Raw genomic sequence first — 9,361 nt, forward strand, 5'->3', positions numbered from 1 at the left:
TTCCTCGTAACTTCGGTATGGCATGGCTGACGGTTACGGCATCTGGCCAGGTGTACGAGGAGGCGATATCGTCAACCTTTGCTATCCATGCTGTTATGGTTTGATGTGGGGATTCTATCGGGTCAAATACTGGAATGAGCTGATCTCCGTCACCCCATCGGTGTTGTTGAACTTGAGCCGTCCCCTGACCACCTTGTGCCCCGGGTTGTTGGATCGTAGTGACAGCGGCGACGGCTTGTTGAGCAGCGGTGGTTATCGCGGCTTGAATGACATCCTGTAGTTCTTTTGCGGTTAGGGTGGCCATGGAAGCGTCTTTAACGGTGGATCGTGTCCCAACAACCATGGAACGTATTCTAGCTCCGGTGTTGAACCGAAATGGATTGCTAATCCCACTTCTGATTTGTTAACTTATGTGATTAAAGTTAAAACGAACGTTCTCTCATAACAAGATTTAATTTAATGTTTTTAAATAAAAGTAAACAAAGGTTACAGTAACGTAGCGGGCCGGTCTCGAACGACTATATCTCGATTACAAAATATTTTCCTTATATATAGCTTAACACAGCGGGTTTAGATAAATCGTTAGTGTATTAAAAAATAGTTAGTCTACAGATTTTTTTTTATGAACGATAACAAATGTATATATTTTCGTATAAACAATGTGCTTGAAACATTTGTATGAAAACTAATTGAATTACGTTTTAAACGTCTAATCTATATTAGTCACCTTGATAATATAGAATTTTCCACGAACCACAACTACCTAATCTTAATGAAGACATAATTTATAGAGATGGGCCGACACCGATATATCGGTTTATCTGACGATCAGTATCGGGTCATCTCTTAATGGTCATACAGCTCCCCATAATAATACTAATGTAATACAATGAATTGATAACAAAAGTAAAATGAACCAGTAGAGACTAGAACAAGAGATACGAGTTAAAATTGAGCCATGCTGAGAAATAAAGTTTAGGACTGTGAGAGTAAACGTAAAAGTGCAATTTGTATGTACTTCTAAATTGACTGGCAGAGTGAAGTTTTATTTGTCTTGTGAAACAGTTATTTTCTTATTCCTTTGTAATTGTCAAGTTGTAATTTAATGTATATTGATATGTTCTAAAGTTGTCAAGATTTATTTGTAATTATTGTATTGAATTATACATAGTGTAACCTTCCGTAGTAATTAAGGGACCTCCTGAGTTTCTACTCCAGGGGTGTAAGGTTACATAGAGGATTAACACCCAGTGTTACCTCTGACCTTTCCCGTACTATATAAGCATCGACTGCTTATGATATTAAGTCAGTCTTTCTTCACTACTAAGATGTAGTAGTATGCTCGAGCATAGGGCTTTGTCCCTGGAATTTGACTTCATCATCAATTAGTAGTTATGTTTAAACTTTAAGTTCTTTAACTGTATTAATGCAAGTTGCCATTTAATTATAATTTAGTTAATTAGTTAGTTTAGTAAAGTATGAATAAAACAGTAACTACGTAACGTTAGTAGTTTATTCTTAGTATTAGCCAAGGCTTTTATGGCCACGTGGGGCGAGTTTATAAATATCGCAAGCATGGTTACAATAGTATGGTTGAAAAACTGATAAAGGCGCCATATACCCATGATGAGTTAGACACCTTATTAACTCAGTTGGAGTCTGTTCGTTCATTGGTAATCAATGACTTTGGAAGACGCCTGAAGAGAGGAGAAGTAGGTGGCAGGAAATAACCAATCGGGTTAATGAAGTCCACCGTCAAAACCGCACTCCCGAAGAAATTAAAAAAATAGAGCTCCTTAAAGAGTGAGGTCCGCAAAAAGGTGACAATTCTGTCGAGGGAGTCCCGTAAAACTGGAGGTGGAGTAAATAATTCGGAGCCATTGACACCCATTGAGTCAAGGGTTGCTTCCTTAATTCCAAAGGTGTCAATGGTAGGCATTCCTAATGCCTTCGATTTTGGTGCTTCCCATTTTGGGGTATCTTTGGATAGTTCCTCTGAAATGTAAGTACTTATTCAGTCGTCATATAACAAATCCTAACCGATATGGGGGCAAATTCTGCAACATTTTCAGTGAGTTATGATATGTGATAACTATCGCTAAAACAGTTTTGGTGAGTCAACACCTGATTTTATGTCAGGGCTTGGTCTAAATATCCAATTACCATGGGGTTTCATCAAAGTCTGGTGCCACAAAGAGCTTCCTTTTCGTTTGAATCTTCCTAATGTCTTTCTTTAATTGTCCATTTCGTTTTTCTATATTTCATCATTTCATTTTATTGTTGTTTATCACTGAAAAAGAAACGGGGCTCCACCAAGAGAACTCCCTAAACGGCTAGATTTTACAAGGGGTGAGTAGCCAGAGAATTGCAACTGCTCCTAGTTCTCAATTCAAAACACATTATTTAATTACCAAATTAAATTTGAAAGAGCAATGTATGTATAACTTCTTTAGAACATTGTTACTACTTGGAATAAAATTGGTTTAGAAAATTAGTTTGTGTAAATTAATACCGGTGAATTTGGTCTAAGATGAATTTATATTTTTAATTAGCTTCGATTGCAACATTAACTTTTTGCTAGCCCTATCTTACAGAAAAAAGATATAAGCTTATTACTACCATTAGCCTCTATCTTCCATTTTAATATTACATTAAATTGAAATTGTCATTAATAATAATAAAGTTCTCGAAATTAAACTAAGTAAATGGTAGCATTTACATTTATCTTATGTTTACAGAATTTTCAAACCATCCTCAAACATGTTTAATAAGCAGTAGGTGCAATCTCATGACTAATAATTTAATAACAAAACCTCACATTTGTTATGATTCATTGTGATCAATTTTAAATGTTACAAATAGTTAAAATGCTACCTATATTGAAATTTAATATTAAATCAAAACATTTTAAGCAATGGTTGCACATTAAATTTATTGTGCATTGGAAAGTTCGGGTTATTTAAGGGTCTAATTTCCTTCTTTTGGCTTCATAAGTCAAATCTGCTTTGACATTGGAATTGGTTCAATATTCTTAGGTAGTTTTCTATTCATCTTTATAGGTTGAGTTCGTCCATCATGTTGGCGCTTCACTAAACTTTGTAGAAGATTATATATGCAGGTATATGACTTTAGGCCAGGACAGATAAGCCAAAAAAGGGCTTGACCTAGAACATTTGAACATAAAGATGAAAATTGGTACATGTGTTGTTTTTGACCCAACAAAAAATATACGAAAAGTCCCCTGCTGTAGAGCACGAGCTTTCGCCGCCATCTTGGAAAATGGCCGCCGGGAATTACAGCTATAATGTATTCCACGTTCTTCTTCAAAAATTATGAAAATTGGTACACATTATGATTGGAGCCACATGAACATCATGCCAAAATTTCACAGCTCTGTGTTCAATAGTTTGGTCGCCATATTGGAAAATGGCCGCCGTGAATGCTAGGTACAGTATATTTGACCATGTTGTTGGAAAATTATGAAAATTGATAGGTATTATAATCAGAGCTGTGTTAACCTCATAGTAAAATATTGAAGCCATTAGTCAGATAGTTTGGCCGCCATGTTGGAAAATGGCCGCCATCAATGCCATTTAGATACAGTATTTGGTTCAAAAATTATGAAAATTGGTGATTATTATGTTGAAGACCGTCTAAATATCATACTTGAATATTGAGGACGTGCTACTGATAGTTTGGGCGCCATTTTCGAAATTGACTGAATTACCGATATATAAATTTTTTGGATAATTTGAGTAGATGATTTTCATGAACGTATAAAACACCATAAAAATAACTATTTTCGAGTCTATATTATCGACCCATCTTCAAAAATGGTCGCTAACATATTACTATCCCAAAAATCTGGAAAAAAGAGAAGGAAAGCCATATAACTCAGATTTTGGTTAGGAAAAACCGTTTTATATGGGGAATATGCATTCTAGTGTCGTTAAGGATTAGGAAGGCACATTTTTTTCATTTTCGTTCATATTTCTCGTCATCCTGAAGATTTTTAATTACGGCTAATACCTTGACAATGACCACACATTGCCCAGCAAGCGAATCCAGATCGTCTACACTCACAGTTCTTTATACAAGATGTTCTGCAGACTACAGGTACAAATACTGAGTTGTATAAGTTCATCTGATGCCGCAAGGAAAATGGTGTGAATGGGTCTTCGACTTTCGCGATCGCGAACCAATCCCCACTGTTCGGGATTAAATCGTTTCCTAGCTATTGTTGGACTTGAAGATACGCTCGGAATAAATGTAGTTTTGCAGCGTCGGTTGTTGGATGAAGATTAGCGATATCAAATGAGGATTTGACAGTATGTGTGGCAACGGTTCCATTATACGTGTAATATCTACATAGTTGAAGCGTGACGTGTCAATTATCGCCCTAAAAAAAGCGAAAAGAAATCTCTCATCGGCAGCAGCTATGGCTTCCTTAGATGCAATATGGTCATTAAAAAGCGCAACAGATTTGTAAGATGTTGATTATCTGTCATTACTTTAAACCACGCCTTGTCATAAACACACCCAGTTACACCACGTAAATGAAAGAAATGTTCTCTTAACCTTTTTAACTCAAAGGACTTGTCGTGGCCCGAGTTCGGTGTGACGGTTCCGGAGTACAATGGGTTCGCCCTTAGTTCAGACCGTTCCTTGCCCCATTCCGTGAAAGTTTTTCCCAGCCGCTTCGCCCCCGCCCAGGTGTTGACATGGCTCGCCTACGCTATTCGCAACCCTCTAGGGGTCGCGGATACACTATTTGTTTGGGCCGTATGGCACTGTTGTGCTTGGAGAGAACTCCCCCGTCCCCTCGAGTCTTCTGCTGCCTTAATCCTTCCCAGTCACCCACCACCCTCTGACTGGGCTCGCCGCTGACGGTGTCCAGCTTCTGTCACCTGCTCAAGTGGCGTTTGTCGGGCCCACTGGGCGATCCCGTGTGCCATGACGGCGGTTCCGCAGGTTCAATTTGGAATATGATGGGGATGGGCGCTGATAAGGCCCCCAGCTAGGTGTAGCGCCTAATCAAGGGTTCTGACATACAATTATTATGAAAAATCTTCAGGATGAACGATGAATGTGTATGAAATGCTAGAGATTTGTCTAAATTCTAATCTTAAACAACACTAGAATGTATAGACCCCATATTAAATCATATTCTCTAATCTACATGTTGAGAATAACAGCTTAGAATAACTTTTTTTTTTTTTGATTTTAGGGCAAGGATTTTCGTGTGGCCATTTTTAAAGATGGCGTCGATAATTTCGACTTCGAGATATCCATTTTTTGTTGTTCATTACGTTAATGAAAATCATCTATTCAATATAGAAATTTCAAAAAGATTTATATATTTGAAATATATTTAGCATTTCCAGCAGTCATTTTCAAAGATGGCGCGCAAACTATCAGTAGCACGTCTTCAATATTAAAGTATGATGCTTAGACGGTCTTCAACATAATTATTACCAATTTTCATAATTTTTGAACCATATAAGGTATCTATATGACATTGATGGCGGCCATTTTCCAACATGGCGGTAAAACTATCTGATTATTGGCTTCAATATTTTGCTATGAGGTTCACACAGCTCTGATTGTAATATCTATCAATTTTCATAATTTTACAACAACTTGGTGAAATAAACTGTACCTAGCATTAACGGCGGCCATTTTCCAATATGGCGGCCAAACTATTGAACCCAGAGCTGTAAAATCTGACCATGATGTTCAGGTGGTTCCAATCATAATGTGTACCAATTTTCATAATTTTTGAAGAAGAACGTGGAATACATTGTAGCTGGCATTCCCGGCGGCCATTTTCCAAGATGGTGGCGAAAGCTCGCGCTCTACAGCAGGGGACTTTTAGTATATTTTTTGTTGGGTCAAAAGCAACACATGTACCAATTTTCATCTTTATGTTCAAATGTTCTAGGTCAAACCCTAAAAGTCCAGCGGCCGTATTCTGCAGAAAAGTTAAGCTCCTCCTTCTGCCCTTGGCTCGCTGGTTGGACCGTCAACCATTGCCCTTGGCCTTTTAATTGGCTACGTCTACCGATGACGTTCCTTGCCTTGGCTCAGTGATTGGAGGTTCAACCGGCAAAAATAAGCCTTTGAATTCAGTTCAGTTTGAGTTTCAAGTTGAACCAAATTTCGGTGTAAGGTCAGTGTACAGTGTAAATTTGTCGCCAAAGGTCAGTGCTGCAACCTTTCACCGGAAACGTTTAAGCTATTAACGCCACCTATCATATGAACTGAATAGTAATTTCGTGCCGTCTGCTCTTTTTTAATTTTAAATGACGTCAACGTATTTCAGACAGCCGCTTGTTAAGGTAACATCGTTTAATGTTGAGTAAATTATATATTTTTACGTAAATAATGTGCTTGACATATTTGTATAAAAAATAAAAACCAATTGTAATTGCCGAGTTAAGTATTAATCGTCAAATCTTTCCCTTTATCCATGTTGTTACTTTGATAACATCGAACCACAACTACCTAAGCCTAATGAAAGCATAACGTGAAGCGCACACAGATTTTTGTGTCAGTAATTTTATTGGTAATGGTGAAACAGTAATTTTTCATTCCTGTGTAATTTATCTTCAACTTTTGAAGTTGTAATTACATGTATATTTATATTTTCTAACATTGGTAAGATTTATTTGTAGTTATTGTATCGAATTATACATAGTAATGAAAAATGTTTAAAAAACTGAAAAAGGCGCCGCATTCCCTCTATGAGTTGAAGGTTGTACCCTTATTGGTCATCAGTGACTTAGGTAACACGCCCGAAGAGAGAACAACGATGTGATAACATATCACAAAGCAGGTAAATGATGTCCACCGCTAACGGAGAACCCTTTCCCGAGGTGACAATGAAAGGCATTCCTCAACAATATTCCACTTGTTATAGAAGAACATGAAGCTCTGCGTATTGCAAATTTGGTAAGTTCTCGTAATGTATTAACCATGTTATTAACATTATTTTTTGTTGCAGGTGGGTGCAAGCTTCTTGAATAGCCTTCCTCCAGTTTTCGCTGAAGATTCCTCAAAGAGCCTTCTGCTTTTCATGAACATGGTGCTCATCCACTTGCCAATGAAGAACACAGAAATGGTCATAAGAATGGTTTCTATTCGACGTAGGGTATAAAAGTCCACCTTCTGAAAATTTCATTTGGACATTTTTTTGAGATAGAGGGTTGCTGCAAAGTCAGTTAACCATTAAGAGTTACTGCGGTGTCCTTTTAATTTTATTCTTCGCTTCAACATTTCATTGTTCTTTTTTCCATCATTCCTTGCTATTTTTTCTGCATGCATGGCCTTCCTCTATTGTTTCATTTATAAATGGGCTAAACTTTCTTATAGCTTAGTCGCTGCCTAGTAAGAAAAGCAAGAAACGCTCATAGCTTCCGCTAATGCATGTTTGGAGGACCTACTCATGTTTGCGTCTGTTTGGCGAATAATGACTGAAAATGAAAGGGCTAGGAATGAATTCGAAAAGCTAAGGTTTGAAAATAAAAGCTTTAGACTGAAAACCGAGAGTATTCAAGCCAACAACATGACCGAAGTGAAAAATTGCAGACTGAAAATAATGACTAGTTTTGTTTTTTGAAGACATGCTCAAGCGAAGCATGTTCTACTTTACTGTAGAAAATTTTCTAAATGCCATGAAAGGTTGTTTGAATAACGTCTCCCTGTATTTCGATTATTTTCAATGCTCAATTTGGCATGCACTTTCTTCATGACGACATGAACTCTCTCTGATTATTGTATTCTCCTTTGTGATTTTATAGTACTCATTGCAGATATTCTATTAGTTCATTTTCACCACAGTTTCTTTAATATCCAATTTGACACGTACTTTTTTTCATTCTCTCATTATAAATAGTCATTTTTTTCGCGTTTAATCCATTTAATTTATTACATGCGCTATTTGCTTGTATTTTATGATTTATTTCTCGCATACGTGTTAGTTTACTGTTCACTTATATTGTAATTTTGTAGACGCTTCATTTAATAAGCCAATTAAATTTATTGCATGGGTTATATGCATGCATTGAATAATTTATTAGATAGACTTCATAACATTTCTTAAATTATTTGGATTTTTGTTATCATTGACTGTTATTAAAAGGGTTGTGAGCCTGTGTGGATAGTGCTTGTCATCCTCATAGAGCTAAGTGAAGCCGGGGAGGGGTTTAAAAAAGAAGAAAAAGTCTGTTACCGCCTTTAATGCTTAAGAACCGCTAATGGCATGTTTTTAATCTATTCACATGACATTATTTATAACCAGCATGCCAGCACCCAATCAATCCCAATACGCTCTCAAACCCAAAAATTCAGCAATTTATTTTCCACGTGTATTAAACTTTACATATTTCTGACTGTCAAGAGTTCATTGCTCTTTTCTGTTGCATGATTGCAATTTGCATCCTCCGAAGTCTTCATGACCACAAACCTATTTTAAATATAACTTAACTATTATATTGTCATTCATTAGACCTATTTCAGATTTACCATATTCATATTAAGAGAAACAAAGAGGTGATTATACCAATTGCTGCATACTGAAATGCTTACTTTTCAAGTAACTGTTCATTGGGAAGGTGTAAATATGGTTACTGGTTGTTTTATAAGTTATGTCGATTTGCAGTTGTAAAGCTCTAAGCGGGTGATCCGCGACTTCCAGTGTTAGTTGCGAGGCGCGAATGGCTTGACACTCAGTCTCTGGATAAGCTTTTTCGTCAGCAGTTGAGAGAGGAAAGGATAAATATTGATTAAAGGGTATGGGTGTATCTCGCTCATCAACACACCATTCCATGAGAATATAATAAGTGCGAAATTGTTAATGCCACAAGAGCATAAACGAATCATGGAGTTGCTCTTGCGATTTTGGTCATGCTAAGTGCTCAAATAAGGCTTTAACCATTCAGTTACCACGGGCGATCAGCATTCAGCCCTCTCACCTTTTTATTGCAGTGACTTCTATACTGTGATCGACAGTTGCCATACAATCTGAATAAGTAATAAATAATAAAAGAAATAAATTAAATGGTGTGTTTTTATTTAAATCGGATTTTAAGGGGGAAAATTAAAGAGTTTAGTTGAATACTTCATAAATTAATTAATCCTTCATAAATTACACTCACCACTTTACTCGACACGTTGATCAACGTCGGGAGGTTGATAGAAAGTGTTGAAATGTCGTCTGCTGTAAGTGCGTTCAGCAAATAGCGTTACCGAAGCAACCATTAAAACCGGTGTTTAACCGGTAACTCATTTGTCAGTTTATGAAAAAACATTTTGAATTTGGTGTATAAATTTGATAGTTTACATCTGAGTCTGCGCGGAATTT

General features: G+C 36.8%; 1 long non-coding RNA gene across 5 annotated transcripts; it reads right to left on the bottom strand.

Moving 5' to 3' along the window:
• Window positions 1-6,542: 6,542 nt before the first annotated feature.
• On the bottom strand, window positions 6,543-8,827 carry LOC149644088 (uncharacterized). 5 transcript variants are annotated; one of them, XR_016372060.1, is made up of 3 exons: window positions 8,587-8,827; window positions 8,381-8,464; window positions 6,543-7,472 (listed from the first exon to the last, which is right to left on the bottom strand). It is a non-coding gene; the product is annotated as an uncharacterized LOC149644088 (long non-coding RNA). The 5 variants fall into 5 exon arrangements; XR_016372061.1 differs by lacking the exon at window positions 8,381-8,464 and having other exon boundaries at window positions 6,543-7,383; XR_016372059.1 differs by having other exon boundaries at window positions 6,543-8,464.
• Window positions 8,828-9,361: the final 534 nt, after the last annotated feature.

The sequence above is a fragment of the Phalangium opilio genome, unplaced genomic scaffold, assembly GCF_054372755.1.
Source record: "Phalangium opilio isolate 3A_F unplaced genomic scaffold, DU_Popi_V2 ptg000091l_1, whole genome shotgun sequence".
NCBI classification, from domain to species: domain Eukaryota; kingdom Metazoa; phylum Arthropoda; class Arachnida; order Opiliones; family Phalangiidae; genus Phalangium; species Phalangium opilio.